Raw genomic sequence first — 7,923 nt, forward strand, 5'->3', positions numbered from 1 at the left:
GCCGAGACTCATGGAGCTTTCGATTTCGAAATCTCCTTCCTCAAGGTTTTCATTTCTCACCACTTGCCAGAATTCATCATCTATGATGGCATTTACGTGGTGTTTCCCTTGTCGGCTCCTGCCTCTCTAGCGAAAGCTTCTTGCCTCTTAATAGTCTCGCCCGTCTGAATTACTTGGGTTTCAAGTTTTCTCACCTGAGTCCCTAAGGTCTCGATTTTGGTGTTCAGATTGTTGTAGGCAGAGTCTATCTTACCGTTGAAATCCACGGTGATTTGTTGTTGTCCCAACAATACTCGATCAAGCATTTCTTCGATCTTGCTTTCCTGAGTTTGGGGTGGTGGATTTTGATAGTAAGAGTTCGAGTAGCTCTTGCTGTTGTTGAAGGGTTTTTGAAAATGTGAACTTTGGTTACTTCTTTGGCCATTTCCAAAGAAGTTTCTGTTTCCGCCCTGGTTTCCAAATTTTTGGAATCCGGTACCTCCGATGTAGTTCACATCTTCTTCTCCTTCGGTATCTGCTACTTCTCCTTCAGCTGAACATACTTGCTTCCTAAGAAGTTCGTGCACCACATCTAACTTAGCTCTTACTTCGTCCATCTGTTCCTTCCCGATAGAGGCTACAGACTTCTTCCGTTCAGAGTCAGTGTTTTTGGTGCTGCTGCTGTTAGCAAGGTTTTCGATAAGTCTCACAGCTTCCAACGGATTCCGAGTAGTGAGTTTCCTTCACTCGCCGTATCAAGAGCCATTTGATACTGTAAGGCGAGACCTCGGAAGAAAGTGCTTAGTAGCTGCACTTCATTAAATCCGTGGTGTGGACAGTCTCGCTGGAAAAACCTAAATCTAATCCACGCATCTTTGAAGGACTCTCCAGCCTTCTGCGAGAATGTGGAAATTTTGTTCCGAAGTTCTTCAGCGCACGCCTCATCGAAGAAGTTTCGTAAGAAAGCATTCTTGATGTCGCTCCAGGATGTTAAAGATCCTGTGGGTTGCTGCCTAAGCCAGTGCATCGCTTCTCCATTCAGCGTGTATCTGAAGAGCTTGCACAGCAGGTAATCTTCGGGGACTCCTTCCATCCGAATGGCAGCGATTAGATCCTCCCAGAGTAGGGTATCTGCGACACGAGAGTGTAGTATTGAGGCTTCAGCTCGAAATTCTGCTTCTGGATCTCCGGAAGTCGAATCGCTGATCTGTTGGAATAGTACTCATCTGGGCAATTGTAGTCGGCCAGTGGTTTCGATCGAGCGTCCTCATCTACAGGTTGAGCAGCTCATGTAGCATCAGCATCAGGGATTACAGTTCCCTGAGTATCTATTTTCTGACCTGTTGCATTACGCAGATGACCGGCCTGGTCATACTGGTTTCCGTTCTTATCCTGAGTTAGAATAATAATGTTTACCATTTTTGACGACACGGTATCGATCGACGTACGCGGTGTAGTATCGATCGTTGTCAAACGATTGGGATCGATCGACAATGACGGTCTGGTGTCGGTCGACGGTTGGTTGTGTGTATCGATCGACGACGAAGTGGTTGCGTCGAGCGATGTGGAACGTTGACTTCTACGGATGGTGCGTTCCAAATGAGCAGGATCGTCTGAGAACAGCAAGTCTTTCTCCTTGTTGCTTCTGGTACCGCTGAGCATGCACCTGAAAAGACAAGAAAAAGACAGATTATTAGAAAATGGGGTAAAGAAAAGAATAAGAATTAATAAAACTAAATCTAATGGCGATCAAAGCTCCCCGGCAACGGCGCCAAATTTGATACCACTCAAATTACCCTAAGTAGTGTTACTCTCATCAAAAGAGGTTCAGATGTAGTACTTAGGGATCGAATCCACAAGGAGGTAGGAAACAATTAAATCTAGTGTTCATTAATTCTAAAGGTTGTAATGTTTTAAATAAAATAGCAATAGTAACTAGCGAGTAAATGATAAATGTAACTTAGGTTGGAAATGATATTAGATGCAGGGTCACTATTCAGGTGTTGGAGATTATAATTCCTATAGATGCCTAACTGTTGCATGCATGATATATTAGAGCTCATTCGCTTAACTCAGTGATCAGCTGTCGCATGTACCACTGGTTAACAGACTAGATCTTGTGTCTCACCGGTTAGATGCAGACACAAGAGAGTGTCGATCGATAGTCTATTAAGAGGTCGACCGATACACTTTTGCCAACATCGATCGATTGTCAGTTGAGGACATCGATCGACGGGTTCTAGCCAGGCCTATGCGCGATTATGAAATGTCCTACTAAGATTCTAAATTGGCGGTTAGCCCTCTCTAGCAATCCTAATATGATAGATAGATGTCAGGATGGGATAACAAGGGTGCTTGAATATGCAATCCTATGATCAAGTTCTAGTTAGCTAGGCTAAAACAAGCAATGAATACAAATCTATTATGAATATCACAACAAGGCAGATCTATAGTTTGGGGCTAATCCCACAAACCTATCTGAACCCTGGATCTAACAGTTGAACTACTCAGACATAGCAAAGCAATTTATATCAATAGATAAATAGAAACTCATAGAATAGATGATAAGAAAATGAAACAAGGAGTTCCAATCACAAGTGATCTTCTCTCCAAATGAAACTTGTAACAAAACTAGGTCTAGAAAAGAAAAAGCTCTCCCTGCCGTCAAACACTTAGGCAGTATATATTCTACTAAGTTAAAAACTCGTCAGGGCATTTTGGTAATTTGGTTTGGCCTTGGTCTTTAAGTCTGCTGAATCCAAAATGTCGCGTCTGGTGTCTCGACATCAATCGATGGTACTTGTGTACATCGATCGATATTAATCTTCATCTGTCGAGGCATTTCCTGATATCGATCATCAGCACTGATGCGCATCGATCGATTATTCTTCTTCTCGTCAACCTCTAAGTGGTCAGCTCGGGTGAAATGTCCTTTATGCTCTGAAATGCTCCAAAGTCATAGCTTTACTCCGAAATGCACCTGAACCTGAAAACATACCTAGAAGAGTAGAAAACATAGATATATATATATATAGTAAAATAATAATATACCATGGATAAAAATGGGTCAAATCCAAGGTATATCAGATGTCGTGAGAAGTACTCTGGGGTGCAAAACTCCTTATATAGGTATTGGTAAACCTACTTGGAATAGGAATATTCCCTTTTTCCTTTTCAAAGGCGGCGGCCTTGATATCGATCGATGTACCAGGCTGGGTATCGATCGATGTAGAAGATTGTTTTACTGGATGAGGTTTGGTGGCGTGAATATCTTTCATCTTCCATATCAATCTCTATAGCTCAGTAGCAACCGAGCTGTGTGCATTCTTTGTCGTTGCGTAGCGATCGAGCTTGGCTTGTCCGTGGTCCGATTGCCATACTCAAGCTTGTCTGTGACCGGTTTGAGTATAAGAATATAATAATAATAATAATAATAATATATATTAATAAAAATAAAAAATAAATAAGATGTATTGTTTAATTAAGATGAGTCTGAACAGGACTTGGTGGCTAAAACCATTAAGGCTTGATTCATAAAGACTCAAATAAAAGAGTTCGAAACGGGACTTGGAGGCGGCAATCTTCAAAGCTCGCTTTCGAAAAGAACTCTTGGATATAGGTCAAAAAGAAGTGAACAGAACTTGGTGGCAACCACCATTAAGTTTTGATTCATGGAAGCCTTTCCAATCTTGGTCACTGATCCTGCAATGGAAGCAGACTTTGACCTAAGAGAGAAATTTAGAGAGAGAGAAACTAGAAACTAACTTTTACCTGCAGCTCCAGATACTTGTCTGAAATCTTTGCATCCTGTGATCGATACTCCCAAGGTAAAGCCTACACATTTTACATTAAGAAATGAGGTTGGTTGAGGAGATTGATAATAAGATTAGTTAAGATTGTTGGCTAGATGATTTTGGTTGCTAAGCTAGGATATTGCATAATGTATATCTGTAAGAAGGAACCTTAGATGTGCAATGCAATATTATAGAGGTGATAATTTCAATGTTTCAAATCTGTGAGTCCCTGATGTTTTCAACCCTCTTCCAGAGAGATTGTCCATTGGTTTAACTTGAGGACAAGTCAAAAGATAAGTCTGGGGGAGTTGATATACCATGATTTTCACTCGTTTTTATACATGGTATATAAAGGTTTTAAGATGTATTAATCATGTTTTAGAGTCTTTTCAAAGCAAATACATGTTTATTCACCTGATGGAAGGAAATGATACTTTTGGGACATTTTGGAATGCTTTTACGCAAGGAAAATCGATCGACGCTTGAAGAGCAACATCGGTCGATCATAATCACTTACTATCGATCGACATACATATATGTGCATCGATCGATACGCAGTCACACAGATGAAATCGCAAATTAAAAGATTTCATTTCCCAGAAGATCTATTATTTACAACTTAAGTCCCTAGCCGCCTGTTAGGCTATATGTACTAGGGTTTTGTATCATTTCTAGCAGACACTTGCAAAAGACCTAGTTTTGGAGAAGGAGCATTTTGGCTACCATTAAGAGAGCTTAGGATTGGAGAGATAGATCTGAGACTGCAAAACAGAGAAGATCTTGAACTCCTTTATTTCTATTACTCTACCTATTTGTGTTCAATGTTTCATTTGAGTTTATTTCACACCATCATGACTTTGTCTCTCATGAATATGTTTGAGTAAACAAATTGTTAGATTTAGGTTTCTCACCATGGTTGAAATTATGTACTGCTAATATGACTGTTAAAAAGGTGTTTTGATTGTTCTTTCATTGCTTATGGACTTAATGCTAAAATTGAGATTGATCACCTTCATTTTAGATCTTATGATTAATTGAGTCCTACTAACCATTTCCCCTCAATACCTGAACCCATTTGCGTCTCAGGTGCAACGACAGTTGGTCTGAGAAGGTTAGAGAACAAGTTAAAACCCGTTCGCAAAGCTCGCTAGAATAACCGTCGATCGACGCAACTATCGTTCTGTCGATCGATCGTTACAAAGGTGTATCGGTCGATGTACATCAAGTCACATCGATCGACACTTTCTCGAGATCAAAATACGACAGTTGAGATCCGAGATCTAGTGAAGATAACCTATCCGGTTAAATCAATGTTTAGTTCAGGAACCATTAAACCGTTTAGTCTAAACTAAGTGCATACATTTTATACCTGAGAATTGCCTGAATCTAGCTGCTTTCCCAATCTTGAAACCACTTCAATTCAATCTATTGAATCACTGTTGTTTTCGATTTATCATTTACTGCTTTTAAAACTATTAAAACTTTTTAGTCTATCTTCAATTCTAATTATTTAAGTCTGTTGAGTAATCCTAGAGTCTCTGTGGATTCGATCCCTAAGTACTACATCTGAACCTCTTTTGATGAGAGTAACACTCTTTAGGGTAATTTGAGTGATATCACTAGGGCATTACCAATCTGCTCCTCTAGATCTCTCGCAATCCCTCATGAGCTGCTCTAAGAACAATCCACAAAAGTGAATAATTCCTTGGAAGGCTCCACCTGCAGACCCAGATGGTCTGCCATAACCCTAGGTAGAATGCTGACTGATGCTCCTGTGTCGCACAAGGCATGTGGGAGATCAATATCCTTCACTGTACATGGTATTGCAAATTGCCAAGGATCACTCTTCTTCTTCAATTTAATTATTTTCCTCAACTTTTCTCTAGCTTCATAGAACATTCTCCTAATGTATTCTTCTGTCTCTCTAGTTTCTCTGAAGAACATCTACAATCTGTGGGTAAAATGGGTCTCCTCGAATGACTTATCTAGAGGAATCCTGAAGACTTTTTTTCGGAAACTTTCCTTTTCCTTTTCATTAGTCCCCCTCTTCAGATGTTTCGCCATTTTTTCCTTTCTTTTTCATAGGGTTCTTCCCATAGGAACCCTATCAACTTCCAAAGGATTTGCTCCAACATCTGAAGGTGTCCTGACGGTTTTTTGTGGGTTTTCTGAAAGTTTGAGTTTGGGCCTGAGTGCATTAAGACGTGCAACATCTATCTTTAGCATCTGCACTTGGTACGTAAAAGGTTCTCGTCGATCGATGGACCCTGGAGTTTTTCGATCGATAACGGTCTCTTGGTGTCGATCGATGACGGTGTCAGAATGTCGATCGATTCTTACGTAGACAGGACTGGGCAGATGTGGGTTTTTTTTCTGCGAACTCCTCGTTAGTCATGATCCTTATGGCATTACAAGATGCGGTTGACTCCGTAGTTGTTGTTGATCGATGTCCAGAGGAGGATGTCGATCGGTTTTGGTTGACTTTTGTCGACCAATGTTTATGGCTTGGAGTCGATCGACACCAATGCAATCTGCCGAAACTCATCAGACTTTCTACTTTGAAATCTCCCTCTTGCAGCTTCTCTTCCTTCACCACTTACCAGATCTAGTCTGTTAACCAGTGGTACATGCGACAGCTGATCACTGAGTTAAGGGAATGAGCTCTAATATATCATGCATGCAACAATTAGGCATCTATAGGAATTATAATCTCCAACACCTGAATAGTGGCCTTGCATCTAATATCATTTCCAACCTAAGTTACATTTATCATTTACTCGCTAGTTACTATTGCTATTCATTTAAAACATTACAACCTTTAGAATTAATAAACACTAGATTTAATTGTTCCCTAGCTCCTTGTGGATTCGATCCCTAAGTACTACATCTGAACCTCTTTTGATGAGAGTAACACTCCTTAGGGTAATTTGAGTGGTATCACTAGTCACTGTGATAAAGGAGTTGAGCTCTAATATATCATGCATGCAACTGTTTGGCATCTATAGGATTATAATCTCCAACACCTGAATATAAACCATGCATCTAATATCTTCCAACAAAGTTACACCCCGAATCATCTTGTTAGTCGAGCAATAGACTTGCTCAATTAGAATTGCTATTTACTTTTAAACCCATAAAACATCAAACACCTAGAATTAATAACTTTACTAGATTTATAGGTTCCCTAGATCCTTGTGGATTCGATCCCTAAGTACTGCAACTGAACCTCTTATTTGAGAGAGTAATTTACTCATTAGGGTAATTTGAATGGTATCAAATTTGGCGCCGTTGCCGGGGAGCTTTGACTGCCATTAGATTTAGTGTTATTGATTCTTATTATTTTCTGTACCCCCATTCTGACACAAATTTTTTTTTCTTGTCTTTTCAGGTGCATGCCCAACAGTACCAGAAGCAACAAGGATAAACACTTGCTATTCTCAGAAGATCCTGCTCACTTGGAACGCACGATCCGCAAAGACCAACGTTCCACATCAATCGACGCAGCAGCTTTCACGTCGACTGATTCTCGCACCCAACCATGGACCGACACCCGACCTTCATCATCAACCAATCTACATCGCTTGACATCGATAGATACTACACCGCATACATCGATCGATCCTCAGTCGCGAAACATGGTTGCGATTGTTATTCTCAGACAGGACGAGAATGGAAATCTGTATGACCAGGATGGTCATCTACGTAATGCAACAGGTCAGAAACTAGACGCTCAGGAGAATGTAATCCCTGATACTGATGCTACAGGAGCTGCTCAACCTGTAGAAGATGCTGCTCGACCAAGGGCACTGGCTGACTACAATCGTCCAGATGAGTACTACGCCAACATGTCATCTATTCGACTTCCAGAGATTCAGAAGCAGAACTTCGAGCTGAAGCCTCAGTACTACACACTCGTGTCGTAGATACCCTTCTCTGGCTTACCACACGAGCATCCTATGGACCATCTGCAGAGGTTCGAGGATCTTATCGCTTATATTCGTATGGATGGAGTCCTTGAGGACTACCTATTGTGCAAGTTCTTCAAGTATACTCTGACTGGAGAAGCGATGCACTGGCTTAAGCAGCTAACATCATGGGCCGACATCAAGAATGCTTTCTTGCGAAACTTCTTCGATGAGGCACGCGCTGA

The 7,923-nt window shown here is 40.8% G+C and overlaps 1 non-coding gene across 1 annotated transcript; it reads left to right on the forward strand.

The window, feature by feature from the left end:
- Positions 1–800: 800 nt before the first annotated feature.
- On the forward strand, positions 801–906 carry LOC117127651. The gene has a single exon (XR_004450671.1). It is a non-coding gene; the product is annotated as a small nucleolar RNA R71 (small nucleolar RNA).
- Positions 907–7,923: the final 7,017 nt, after the last annotated feature.

Source organism: Brassica rapa, chromosome A08 (genome assembly GCF_000309985.2).
Source record: "Brassica rapa cultivar Chiifu-401-42 chromosome A08, CAAS_Brap_v3.01, whole genome shotgun sequence".
NCBI lineage: Eukaryota > Viridiplantae > Streptophyta > Magnoliopsida > Brassicales > Brassicaceae > Brassica > Brassica rapa.